A 14,153-nucleotide genomic window follows, 5' to 3' on the forward strand; every position below is an offset into this window, starting at 1 on the left:
GAGTATCCATTGCATAATCTGAGGATTAGAGAAATGTGCTTGTAGGGCGCACTGTGTAGTACCTGGCTCTTGGTTCTGTTTTCTGTGAGTATGAGATCATATTTAGTAAGTCATGTATACACCAAGTTAACTGCTGGAAAGGGGGTTAGTGAGGATTCCTTCATAACTTTAGAGATAAAACATGATTTTCCTGTTGCTTCTTTTTTGTGATTCTTTTCTCATGGGAAATACTGTCTTTTCTGCTTTGTAGATATCATTGAAATGGATTCCAAGCATGTGCCTCGAGACAAGTTGGCCTGCATCACCAAGTGCAGCAAGCACATCTTCAATGCCATCAAGATCACCAAGAACGAGCCGGTGTCAGCGGATGACTTCCTCCCCACCCTCATCTACATCGTTTTGAAGGGCAACCCCCCCACGCCTTCAGTCTAATATCCAGTACATCACACGCTTCTGCAATCCAAGCCGACTGATGACTGGAGAGGATGGCTACTATTTCACCAATCTGGTGAGTAAGTGAGTTCTTGGTGTTGTAGAGAAGGACTAGGAAGGTGGTGGTTTTGGGGATGTGACAGGTGACTCAGGCCCATGACAGGTGAATGCTCCTGTTTGAGAAGGCAGCATGGCTGAGGAAGCTCACTTTGCATCAGGGAGCACAGGACCAGGCCATACAGACACTCTGCCTCCCAGCACTTGAGCAGAGCTTGTGTTTGTCCTATGGAAACAGATGACATGCGTTGGGCATCACTCCCCACGGTCCTGGGTAGAAGAGTCCTTCACTTGGCTGGGCTTGTTCAACCATGAATAAGGCAAATCTTGCACTTTAATTCATTTTTATAGAGGATCTAAGATTGATTTTTTTGTTTTATTTCTGAAGTTCTAAGAATTGAATACTGAGATTTTCTTTAAAGGTCAGTTCAGAGGATGTGAAATGATATTCAAGTATTATGTTGTTACAGTGGTTATTGATTACAGGCAAGATAGTATATAATTATGTATCAGTTAATAAGGTTGAATACTTCCCACCCTTTTTTTTCTTTTATTTATGTATTTTTTTTTCTGCAGAGTCTCACACTGTCACCCAGGCTGGAGTGCTGTGGTACAATTGTAGCTCACTGCAGCCTTGACCTCCCAGGCTCAAGCAATCCTCTCACCTCAGCCTGCTGTAGCTGGTACCACAGGCATGCACCATCACACTGGGATAATTTTTTTTTTTAGAGATGGGGTCTCACTGTGTTGCCCAGGCTGGTCTCATACTCCTGGGCTCAAGCAGTGCTCCCACCTCAACCTCCATAAGAGCTGGAATTGCAGGCATGAGCCACTGCCCCTGACCTGAGTTCTTTCTTTTTCTTCCTACTAAACTCTGCTTATTTGCTTTCAACTGAATATACTGTGAAGCTAATGAATTTGGATCCTTGGGGCAGCTTATGGACTTGGTTTTTTGTGTTGAGAGCCTGGTAACTAAGAGGTGGGGAGGGGAAGCCAGGATACATAGGGATCATTTCTGATAAATTGCCAAAAAAGATCTCAAAACAGGTACATGAATCTCTAGAAATATGTCATGATTTATTTCTAGATTCTAAGTATGTATTCACATTTATACCTACTTTTGTGTTTGTCACTTTTTTTCCCTTTTCCTGTAAGTAGATTCCAAAAATTGTAGAAGCCTCAGGTTCCTCCAAGCCCGGACCTGCCCCATCACTCATCACCCTCCACCATTGTGTTCAGCTACGTGTTACTCTAGTCACCAGCATCTCGGGAGTGTGATTTGCAGGTAAAGGGGCTTGGGAATGCTCTTGATCAGATGCTTTCACCTTTATTCACACAGTTTTCCATCCTCCCAGGCACATGGTGTTTTAATCCGTAGTACTAAAAAAGTTTAAGTGGCCCATGTAGAATGAGATTAGAAGTACTCATATATCTTTTTTTTTTTTTTTTTTTTTGAGATGGATTCTCTCTGTCACCCAGGCTGGAATACAAAGGCGTGATCTCAGCTCACTGTAACCTCCGCCTCCCGGGTTCAAGCGATTCTCATGCTTGAGATGGATTCTCTCTGTCGCCCAGGCTGGAATACAAAGGCGTGATCTCAGCTCACTGTAACCTCCGCCTCCCGGGTTCAAGCGATTCTCATGCTTCAGCCTCCCAGGTAGCTGGGATTACAGGCGTGTGCCACCATGCCTGGTTAATGTCTGTAGTTTTAGTAGAGACAGGGTTTCACCTTGTTAGCCAGGCTGGTCTTGAATTCCTCAATTCAAGCAGTCCACCCACCTCCGTCTCCCACCGTGCTGGGATTACAGGGATGAGCCACCACTCCTGGCCTTATGTTTCTTAATATAAGTGAAACATACACTTGCTTGCGAGGGAAGAGCCTTTTGAATTCAGCTCTTTATCCAGAGCGGGTCAGACAACTTGGAAGTCCCTGAGAAGTGTGAAGGTGGAGACATGGCAGGTAGTGAGAGAAGTGAAGGAGGACCAGGATGCATTCGAGCGTAGCCACAGTCACTAACAGTAGAGGTAGCTGGCTCACACACACTCAGCAGCTTCTAGGGCCCTTGGCCTGCAGACTTAAGTACATTTGTGCCTTCCCTCTTCATCCTCTTCTTGCCTGACTCAGAGTGTATCTCGTCCCCTACACCCACTGCTCCAATGAAACTGCTTTGGCAAAAGTAGAAAGTTTCCAGCTGACAAACCCCGCGGGCACTCGATTTAGTAACCTAAGGAAATCATAATTAGGAAGCTGTTGGCTCAGATAATCTTATCACATGTTCAAAAAAAAAAAAAGGTAAAATCCCTTTTGTTTGGTGTGCTTTGTTGAATACCTTCTACCATTGCTCTTATCATAGCAAACATAATCTTGTATTTAGTATTTTAGCAACAGCATTTTATCTGAAACTCTGTGGGTTAAATCCTTAAATACAGACATTCTGGGTTGGTCCTCTATCAGGTTCTGAAAATGAAAAGCCATGTATTCAAGTAATTGACCATCTTCTACAAACAGTTTGTATTTCTCCTTTGAATGTCAGTTTGTCATCATGAAGCATTGGTGGCATTACATTATCAATTATTTGAAACTAAGACAGTTCAGTGTTAGTGCAGATATTAATAGAATATTTTACATTTCAACTTTATTATCACCAACAGATCTTCCTTTGCTTCTCATAGCACTCTCCATGAGTCCTTTGTTCTGCCACTTGTGTTGTTCCTTGGCTTCCACAATCCCACTACTTCCTTGTCTCTTTGTAAAGTCTGTGTCTTCTACTTCCACCTTGAATTGTGTCATTCCCTGGGACTCCATCGTCTCTGCATCTCTTCCTGCACCATCTCCTCTGTCAAAGAGCTGTCACTCACCTGTGCAGTGATGACCCACAGCTCTGTGTCACCTGTCTTGACCTCACACTTGTATCGCACCTCAAATATAATTTGTTCAGAGCTACGTCCCCTTCAGATGTTTGTTTCTTTTCCAGTATTCTTTATTTCTGTTAGTGGCCATGCCATGTCTCCATTCACCTAAGTGAGGAGTTAGAATCACCTCCTCTCTCCAGTCACAGAGGCCACAGCAGCTCCACACACACATTGAGCCAGATGGGCGTGTGCTTCCGTTCTCCTCGGATGAATCACGTTTTTCTTTTTCTCTATTCCTTTTTTCTAGAAATGAGGTTTCCACCCCAGCTGTTTCCCACGCTGGTCTCGAACTCCAGGTCTCAGGCCTCCCAAAGTGCTGGGATTATAAGCATGAGCCAACACACCCGGCTCAGATGTCTGTTGAATTGGGCATTTGCAGTGGCATTTCTGTACTAGTAATTGCTACCGTGTATTCATTGCTCACTGCAGGCCTCTTGGAAGCCCGTGACACGTGTTATGTTGTTAATTCTCACAATAAATCTGGATGGTATTTTCCCTCATTTACAGGTACAGAAACCTCAGAGAGCTTAAGTAACTTTCCCAGGGTCACTCACTGTTGTTAAGTGAAAGAGGTGACAGTCAACTCACGTTCTGTCGCTTCAGAGCTGTTCTTTTAACCATTTGATGTTAAAATATTTATTCGAGGATCAGAGGTCCGTGTGCCACACCAGTGTCTTGAGGAACCACACCCACTTGGGGACTGTATCCTGGGTGGGGATAGCAGGTCTGGGAAAACTCAGACAGAATGGCTTCATGGTGCACCTGGGGAGGCTGCACCCAGACATTGGCCCCAGAGCTCCTGGGAGTGTACAGGAAGCATAACCGGGGATAGGAGTAGGTAATTTTTGAGGCTGAATTACACGGAAGTTCATGAGTTTGTTTTGTTTACTTTTGCTTCTATTTTAAATTATCTGTGATCAAAAGATTTTTACAAATCGATTTGAGTATGCATAGCTTTCCTAATATGACTGTATTAACGTCCTCTTGTTGTAGTGCTGTGCCATGGCTTTCATTGAGAAGTTAGACGCCCAGTCTTTGAATTTAAGTCAGGAGGATTTTGATCACTACATGTCTGGCCAGACCTCTCCCAGGAAGCAGGAAGCTGAGAGTTGGTCTCCTGATGCTTGCTTAGGCGTCAAGCAAATGTATAAGAACTTGGATCTCCTGTCTCAGTTGAATGAACAACAAGAAAGGATCATGAATGAAGTCAAACTGGAAGAAGAACTCATAGATTGGACAGATGGAATTACAAGAGAAGTTCAAGACATTGTTGAGAAATACCTGCTGGAAATTAAGCCTCCGAATCAACCGTTAGCAGCTGTTGACTCTGAAAACATTGAAAATGATAAAATTCCTCCACCACTGCAACCTCAAGCTTATGCAGGATGATCACAGTTTACATGGAGAGTATTTATTTGAGCCTAAATTGTAGGTAGCCCTTACTACACTCAACTGATTGGGATCTAGAATGTAACTAAATTGCTTATAAATGTCAGAGCATTTTTAAAGGTACAGTATATGGGGATTGTTTTGTTTTGTTTTTCCTAGCAGGGGAAGCTTAGTTAATAATAAAATACTATTTATTTGAGTTACTGATACAGATTCATTTAAGGCTTGTGTGCAAATTTTGTCTCAATCTTTTTTCCCTCCATGATTTTCCTATGTGTTTCCTCTGGCATTCACTGTGGTTTGGTAAATAATTGCCTTTTAATGCTACAAAGTGTATGTCCACAGTTCGAAATAATTTTATAATTATAAAGATAGAAATTATATTGATAAGTAAATATGTAAAATTGTAAATATGTAAAAAAAAGAATGGTGTCTGCTCTGCGTGACATTTTATATGTTAATTTTTTAGTTTAAAATGAAGTATATTGAATGTTTGCCTTTAGCACCATTTTATTTGGTTTGTCCTACTGAAATGACTTGAGAAGTGTTTAGACAAACTCTCCTAGGTCCTCCTGACTTCAGGTGATCCTCCTGCCTCATCCTCCCAAGGTGCTGGTATTACAGATGTGAGCCATTGTGCCTGGTCAGTTTCTGACAGTTCTGGAAGGTGAGAAGTTCAAGATCAAAGTGCTGGCCAATTTGGTGTCTGGTAAGGGAACCGTTTCTCATAGATAGTCCCTTCTCACATGTCCTCATATGACAGAACGGGCAAACAAGCTTCCACAGGTCCCTTTTATAAGGGCACTAATCCCATTCATGAGGGCTCCACCCTCATGACCTAATCTCCTCCCAAAGGCCCCACCAGTTTAAAAAAATTTTTATGTTAGAGATGGGGTCGGCCAGATGAGGTGGCTCATGCCCCACTTTGGGAGGCTGAGGCAGGTGGATCATGAGGTCAGGAGTTCGAGACTAGCCTGGCCAACATGGTGGAACCCCATCTCTACTAAAAATACAAAAATTAGCTGGGCAAGGTGGCGGGCACCTGTAATCCCAGCTACTCTGCAGGCTGAAGTAGGAGAATAGCTTGAACCTGGGAGGCAGAGGTTATAGTGAGCTGAGGTGGTGCCACTGTACTCTAGCCTGAGTGACAGAGCAAGACTCCGTCTCCAAAAATAAATAAATAAAATAAAAATACAAAAATTAGCCAGGCATGGTGTTGCATGCCTGTAGTTCCAGCTACTTGGGAGGCTGAGGCAAGAGAATCGCTTGAATCTGGGAGGCAGAGGCTGCAGTGAGCCGAGGTGGTGCCACTGTACTCTAGCCTGAGTGACAGAGCAAGACTCCGTCTCCAAAAATAAATAAATAAAATAAAAATACAAAAATTAGCCAGGCATGGTGTTGCATGCCTGTAGTTCCAGCTACTTGGGAGGCTGAGGCAGGAGAATTGCTTGAACCTGAGAGGCAGGGGTTGCAGTGAGCCAAAATCAGACCCCTGCACTCCAACCTGGATGACAGAGTGAGACTGTGTTCTGAGCATGAAGCCTGAAGCCTGTGAAGAAGAAAAGAGCATTCTGGGCCGGGTTTGGTGACTCACACGTGGAATCCTAGCACTTTGGGAGGCCAAGGCGGGAGGATCCCTTGAGGCCAGGAGTTAAAGACCAGACTGGGCAACATAGTGAGACTCCTGTCTCTATAAAACATTAAAAAAAATTAGCTGCGGCCGGGCGTGGTGGCTCATGCCTGTAATTCCAGCAATTTGGGAGGCTGAGGCAGGCAGATCACTTGAGGTCAGGAGTTTGAGACCAGCCTGGCCAACATGATGAAATCCCATCTCTACTAAAAATGCGAGAATTAGGTGAGTGTGGTGATAGGTGCCTGTAATTCTAGCTACTTGGGAGGCTGAGGCAGGAGAATCGCTTGAACCCGGGAGGTGGAGGTCACAGTAAGCCAAGATTGCACCACTGCACTCCAGCCTGGGTGACAGAGTGAGAGTGAGACTCTGTCTCAAAAAAACCCAAAAAGGTTGGGTGGGCTGGGTGTGATGGCTCGTGCCTGTAATCCCAGCACTTTGGGAGGCTGAAATGGGAGGATCACCTAAGGTCGGGAGTTCAAGACCAGCCTGACCAACATGGAGAACCCCTGTCTGTACGAAAAATACAAAAAATTAGCCAGCTGTGGTGGCGCAGCTACTCGGGAGGCTGAGGCAGGAGAATCATGAACCTGGGAGGTGGAGGTTGCAGTGAGCTGAGATTGCGCCATTGCACTCCAGGCTGGACAAGAGCAAAACTCCATTAAAAAAAAAAAATTATCTGGGCACAGTGGTGCGTGTCTGTAGTCCCAGCTACTCGGAAGGCTGAGGTGGGAGGATGGCTTGAGTCCAGGAGGTTGAGGCTGCAGTGAGCTAGGCTGGCCCCACTGCACCGCAGCCTGGGCAACTGAGTGAGACCCTGTCTCTCACACAAACACACACACATACACAAAGGAAGAATAAAAAAAGAAAACAATCTTTTCGCTCGGGAGGTATTTAGACGGTATTGTGAGCTTGTGTTTCAAGCCGTGTGTTCAATAAATCATTTCTTCAGGGACAATGACACATTGTATGACTTGGCTCTGAGAGCGCCTGCTGGGCCTGGGTCGCTGGGGAAGGCTTCAGGGGACAGAAGACATTTCAGCTGGATCAAGGCCAGGCAAAGGAAAGGCAAGAACCAGCCAGGCAAAAGGCCTGGAGGTGTGTGAGGCTCTAGAATGATCTGAGACTGGTGAGTGGGGGCGGTGGCCTGGTTTGGCTGGAACCTAAGGCTCCCTGGGGGATAGGAAAGAGAGCTATTGGGGTCAGGTCTGGGTCTCTGATCCCAGACTCACGCCTGTGGATTTCCTCCTGGAGGCAGTGGAGGCTCGGATGGCTGTACTTAAGCAGGAACGGGCAGGTAAGAACTGGGGAGGAGAATGTCTTCTCACTGCTTCGTTTTATTTTTCAAGTGCCAACTTCTTAATATCTGTGAGTCAAACACTGTGCTATTATTGGGATTGTGGCAGCACCTCTAATTGACAGTTTTGTTTTGTTATTTTTTTGGCATGTGTTTTTGAGGCAAAGTCTTGCTCTGTCACCCAGACCGGAATGCAATGATGCGATCATGGCTTACCGTGGCCTCTACCTCCCAAGCTAAAGTGATCCTCCTGCCTCAGCCTCCCGAGTAGCTGGGATTACAGGCACACACCATCACGCCTGGCTCATTTATTTTTTGTAGAGATGGGATTTGGCTACATTGCCCAGGCTGCTCTTGAACTGCTGGCCTCAAGGAATCCTCCTTCCCACCTTGGGCTCCTGAAGTGCTGGGATTACAGGTGGGAGCCACAGCACCCAGCCCTAATTAATGGGGTTTTTTTGCCAGGTGTAGTGGCTCCCGCCTGTAATCCCAACACTTTGGGAGGCCGAGGCAGGCAGATCACTTGAGGTTGGGAGTTCGATACCAACCTGGCTAACATGAAACCCTGTCTCTACTAAAAATACAAAAATTAGCTGGGTGGGATGGCGGGCGCCTGTAATTTCAGCTACTCAGAGGCTGAGACAGGCGATCACTTGAACCCAGGAGGCAGAGGTTGCAGAGTGGAGATTGCGCCACTGCACTCCAGCCTAGGGAACAAGGCGAGACCTCCGTCTCAAAACAACAGACAAACGAACAAACAAACCACCACAAAAGCAGTTTCTTTCTTTTTTTTTTTTTTTTAAAGCAGGCTGAGCACAGAGGTTCATGCCTGTAATCCCAGCATTTTGGGAGGTCACTTGAGTCGAGGAGTTTGAGACCAGCCTGCAACATAGTGAGACCCCTGTCTCTACTAAAAAAATAAAAATTAAAAAGTGTGTGTGCCTATGTGTGTGTGTGTGTGTGCACGCGCGCGTATTTCTCTGGTCTTTCCAGCTTGGATCTTTCTTGATGTCCTTTTTCTGTGCAGAGGAGGTCTGGTCTGAGCAAACCTGACTTGTTGGGACCCATTTCTGTTTTTCTTTTCAAATGTACCTCTGTTACTCTCTTTCAAACACATGAGGGAAAACTGGAAGAGAAGCTCTGCCCAGCCCCAAGTTGCAGGGTTCACCTGGGGCAGTGCTCAGGGGCCTGAGTCTCTCAGTCTGGCGGTCTCCTCTGAAGTCAAACTTTGGAGCTTCATCTTTTCTAGTTGTGTAACCCTGGACTCAGCCCTTCATCTTCCTGAACCTCAGATTCTTCATTTGTGAAGTGAAGAAATAATATTTACTTTGCAGGGCTGTGAGGATTAACAGAACACACAAAAGTTCTTGCATAATGGGCTGGGCGTGGTGGCTCATGCCTGTAATCCCAGCCTGCTTTAAAAAAAAAAAAAGAAACTGCTTTTGTGGAGGGAGGATCACTTGAGTCTGGGAGTGGGAGGCTGCAATGAGCTAGGAGCACGCCACTGCACTCCAGCTGAGTGACAGAGTGAGACCCTGTCTCAAAAAAAAAAAAAAATTTAAGGGCTCTCTTATTTTCCAGGAGATCGGTGTAGTTTATATTCTTTCATCCAACTGGCTCACATTTAGTGAGTACCTTGTATGTCCTGGATGTAGGCACTAGGATAGAAGGGTGGATGAAATGAACACAGTCCCTGACACCATAAAGCATAAAGCAGGCAGACAAGCAGAAAATAATGACACAGAAAATAAGATATTATAGGCTGGGTGCAGTGGCTCACACCTGTAATCCCAGCACTTTGGATGGCTGAGACAGGCAGATCACTTGAGGTCAAGAGTTCAAGCCCAGCCTGTCAACATGGTGAAACCTCATCTCTACCAAAAATACAAAAATTAGATGGGCGTGGTGGCGCGAGCCTGTAATCCCAACTGCTTTGGGGGCTGAGGCAGGAGAATCACTTGAACCTGGGAGGCAGAGGTTGCAGTGAGTCAAGATCCCGATGCTGCACTCTAGCCTGGGTGACTGAACAGACTCCACCTCAAAAAAAAAAAAAAAAAGTATTATACTTGATAGTATTATACTTGATATTAATAAAATGATATTTATTTACTTGAGATAGTGTATTGCTCTGTCACCCAGGCTGGAGTACAGTGGTACAATTATAGTTCATTGCAGCCTTGAATCCCTGGGCTCAGGTGAGCCTCCTGCCTTGGCCTCCTTAGTAGCTGGGACTTAGTAACTGGATGCCCACCATCATGCCCAGCTATGAGTTTTAAGAATAAGATGAAATTTAAAAATTACAGGGCAGGGGCCAAGTGCAATGGCTCACACCTGTAATCCCAGCATTTTGGGAGTCCGAAGTGGGAGGATTCCTTGAGGCCAGGAGTTTGAGACCAGCCTGGGCAACATAGCGAGATTCTGTCTTTACAATAAATGAAAAAAATTAGCTGGGCATGGTGGCATGTGCCTGTGGTCCCAGCCAGTTGGGAGGCTGAAGCAGGGGGAATCACTTGAGCCCAGGAGCTCCAAGGTGCAGTGAGCTATGATCGAGCCACTGCATTCCAGCCTGGGCCACACAAAGAGACCCTCTCTCTGTCTCTTTTTTTTTTTTGAAATGGAGTTTCACTTTGTTGCCCAGGCTGGGGTGCAGTGGCCCAATCTCCACTCACTACAACCTCTGCCTTCTGGTTTCAAGCGATTCTCCTGCCTCAGCCTCCTGAGTAGCTGGGATTATAGGCATCCGCCACTGTGCCCAGCTGATTTTTATATTTTCAGTAGAGATGCAGTTTTGCCATGTTGGCCTGGCTGGTCTTGAACTCCTGACCTCGTGATCCGCCCACCTCGGCCTCCCAAGGTGCTGGGATTACAGGTGTAAGCCACCTCATTTGGCTGAGACACTGTCTCTTTAAAAAAAAAAAAAGTAATAATAATGAAGATAAATAACGCTTTGGTTCAATAAAAAGAGGTACCTCGCAGAGCCATTGGAAGCCTCAGCCAGGAGAGCTCAGGACGATCTTCCCCTGAGTGTACCAAACCAGGCACCTGGGCGGTGCGGGAGGGTGGCCTGAGGGGAGCAGGTGCCCCCTCTCGTTTTGTGGCCCTTCCCTGCGCCAATTATTGCTTTATTATTGTTTTTAGTGAGATATAATTCCAGCATTTTATATAATCTTGATCTTTTCATTGATACTAGATTTTTATACAAATATTTGTATATAAAATGATTGTGTGCCCACCAGAATACATTCCCTGGCAATTAGAACGTTTAAGATGTAGCTCTTAACCATCCTTCATTTATTACTTTTGAACGTGTTTTGTGATTTTTTGTGGGGATGTGTTTAATCCAATAACAATTCTCATTTAGCGTTGCAAAACACGAAGCCATTTCGAACCGAGACAGATGGCAGCTAAATGAAGTTTAATTAAAGAATGAGTGCTTTGAATCAAATCACTTTTTAAAAAGTACAGTACACGGAGATTCTGGAGAGGTTGCATAAACATCATCTGGGCGCTTCTGTGAGGAAGAGTCGATAAGGCTTTCCCATCAGATAAGGGGCTGAGCGGGCACAGGGTGGGAGAAGGGAACAGCGGTCCTTTGCAGGAGACCTCTGTCCTCTGCCTGGACACACCTCCCAAAGCCCAGGCCCCCAGGGACTGGGGGAAACTCGCAGGAGGCAACCTCTTGCTTCAACGGCTTTGGCTTGGAGCAGGGGAAGGGGGTGGGAGAGGGGTCCCCATTTCTGCCCTTTCTTTAAGACATAGGGTCTCGCTGTGTTGCCCAGGCTGGAGTGCAGTGGCTCAATCCTCTGCCTTTAGGGAAGCAAGAGGACATGAGGGTTTGCTGCACCTACCCACTTAATTGCACGCCATCTGCACAGTGAGCCTGAAAGAGAACAGATGGGAAGCTTCGCGGGCCTCTGTGCGATGAAGGAGGATGGGGTTCCCCGGGCCCTACCCCCGGGCTTTGCGCCTCTCCATGCATGGGATGGCAGTGCCTGTGGGCACAGTCTCAGCCTCATCGCTTCCGGCTGGGCAGGAGCCACTTCTGGCTCTGGCCGCGGATCTGAGCGGTGGAGTGGGGGTGGCAGGTCTAGACGACCGACAGGTGCCAGCCGGCAGTGGCGGGCGGGAGAGGGCACCAGGTGGTCCGCTCCCTGGGGACAGAACGGTGGGACAGAAGGCTGGGGACCCCTATGCCCTGCGAGGCGCCTGGAACGCCGCGCCTAGATGCTTGCACTTGGTGCAAGGAAAGCAAAACAGATTTTAAATCCAGAGTCACAGGATCGTGGGTGAGGGATAGGTTACAGGATGTGAGGGTTGAAGGCTAGGTGACAGCTGCAAGGACTCTTCAGATCATCTTGACTTCATAGGGAGTTTCTGCTTGGAGGTAGTGACCAGTTTAGGAGGTCACCCCTGCCCTCATCCTGAAGTGGAAAAAGTGGGCCTGGCCCAGGGCAGGAGCTGGGGGTGGAGTGGAGGCGCCTGGTGGCACTGGGAGCCACTAGGAGGTGGGAGGGAGGAGGGTGAGGCTGGCAGCTGACTGGGTGGGGGGTTTGCACTAGCGGAGAGAGGGGTGACTGTGCCAGGCACGTGGTTTCTAGCATCTTTCCAGGAGGAAGCATGGTCTGGAAGTCTGGGATGGAGCCTTCCTCCCAGCTCTGGGCATGGATGGGACTGACCCTGAGGGCTGGCAAAAGCCCTGGACTAAAGTTTTGACCATTTCCTCAGAACTCAGACCATTTCCTCAGACCATTTCCTCATTGACTCAGAACTCAGTCCCTCCAAGCCACAGGCCTCATTCTGGGCCCTGGGTGGATGGTTAGAGCCAGATCCTGGGGCCACCCTGACCCCTGACTCTCCAGAACCCCTGGTCCATCTGATTGGCTGACCCTGTAGTTATTTTCTCCACCTGGCCCAAACCACTGCCATCTCTCTCTCTCTTTTTTTTTTTTTTTGTTTGAGACAAAGTCTTGCTCTGTCGCCCAGGCTGGAGTGCAGTGGTGCGATCTCAGCTCACTGCCAACCTCTGCCTCTTGGGTTCAAGAGATTCTCCTGCCTCAGCCTTATGCCCAGCTAATTTTTAGTAGAGACGGGGTTTCGCTATGTTGGCCAAGCTGGTCTCGAACTCCTGACCTCAGGTGATCCTCCCACCTCAGCCTCCCAAAGTGCTGGAGTTACAGGCATGAGCCACTGTGCCTGGCCTCCACTGCTATCTTCTTTTGGAGCCTCCCACGTGGTCTGCCGATTTATTCCTCCCTTCCTTCTCCAATGTCTCTCAGTGGGCAGGGGCACCCTTCCAAAATGCAGACCTAGGCCTGGCTCTCCCCCAGGTACTTCCTGTTGTGGGTCTCATTTGCCCTCTGGAAATTGCCTTGGCCCGGCTTATGAGGCCTTCTACGTGGGTCAGTGAGTAAAAGGACGCAGCTCTGTCCCAGAGCGCATGGCTGGGCAGACGTAACCTGGGCTGGATGTCCACCTCTGCCCACCACTTCAGCCCGGCACCATGTGTAGGAGACACCTGCTGAACGTCCTTGGGAACCCTGACCGAGTCCGCACCTGCCCCGACATGTCACCTCCAGCCACCCTGTGTCTACTCTGGCGACACGTTCTTATTCCTGGAATGCACCCAGTCCCTGTCCAGCTCCGTTTTTGCCCGCATGGCAAACCAGGATCCACAAATAAAGACACAAAAAAATAAAACATCCAAAGAGATAAAGTCATTTGGATGGGGATGAATTTCATAAACAAAACTACCTATTTCAATTGACGCTGGAAGCTGAGGCTTTTCTGTCTCAGCCTCCTGAGCTCTCTGGAAAAGTGTTCTGTCTTAAGTTTTCGAGTCCCCCTTTCAGGATTTCAGGCTCCTGATCCCCTGGGGGTCAGAGCCCACCTGTCCAGAGCCCACCTGTCCAGCCTCCTTCCCAAAGCAAGCCCGAGGGCCCACTCTCCCCAGCCTCCTGCTCTTGCTGGCCTGCCTGCCTTCGTTAACACTGTATCCTCATTCCCAGGTGTCCCTTCTCCTCCCCAGCAAGCTCACCCCTCTCTCTTTCTGTTTGTTGTTGTTGTTGTTTTGTTTTGTTTTGAGATAGAGTCTTGCTCTGTCACCCAGCCTGGAGTGCAGTGGCGCGATCTTGGCTCACTGCAACCTCCTCCTCCTGGGTTCAAGCGATTCTACTGCCTTAGCCTCCCGGGTAGCTGGGATTACAGGCGTCTGCTACCACGACCGGCTAATTTTTTTGTATTTTAAATTAATATTAATCACATTCTCAGTTTCTGAGTATTTTCTGGGTGCTGGTCACTGTGCTAAATGCTTTGCACATTGTCTCCTGGGATCCTCCCAGCAACCCTCCAAGAACCTACTCACATTTCACTCATGAACACCCAAAGGGGCAGGGCTGTTAAAGGACTTTCTCCAAGGCCAAGTCTGCGTGGCTCCAG

The 14,153-nt window shown here is 47.5% G+C and overlaps 1 pseudogene across 1 annotated transcript in view; it reads left to right on the forward strand.

Annotated features, from left to right (window-relative positions):
* Positions 1 to 5,113, forward strand: part of LOC105518945 — a 30,853-nt pseudogene extending 25,740 nt beyond the window's left edge. Inside the window, exons 3-4 of the transcript XR_001002900.1 lie at positions 251 to 508; positions 4,396 to 5,113. The product of XR_001002900.1 is annotated as a rab5 GDP/GTP exchange factor-like (transcript). The remainder of the gene's footprint in view (positions 1 to 250; positions 509 to 4,395) is intronic.
* The last annotated feature ends 9,040 nt before the right edge of the window (positions 5,114 to 14,153 follow it).

This window comes from Colobus angolensis, unplaced genomic scaffold, assembly GCF_000951035.1.
Source record: "Colobus angolensis palliatus isolate OR3802 unplaced genomic scaffold, Cang.pa_1.0 Scaffold333, whole genome shotgun sequence".
NCBI classification, from domain to species: Eukaryota; Metazoa; Chordata; class Mammalia; order Primates; family Cercopithecidae; genus Colobus; species Colobus angolensis.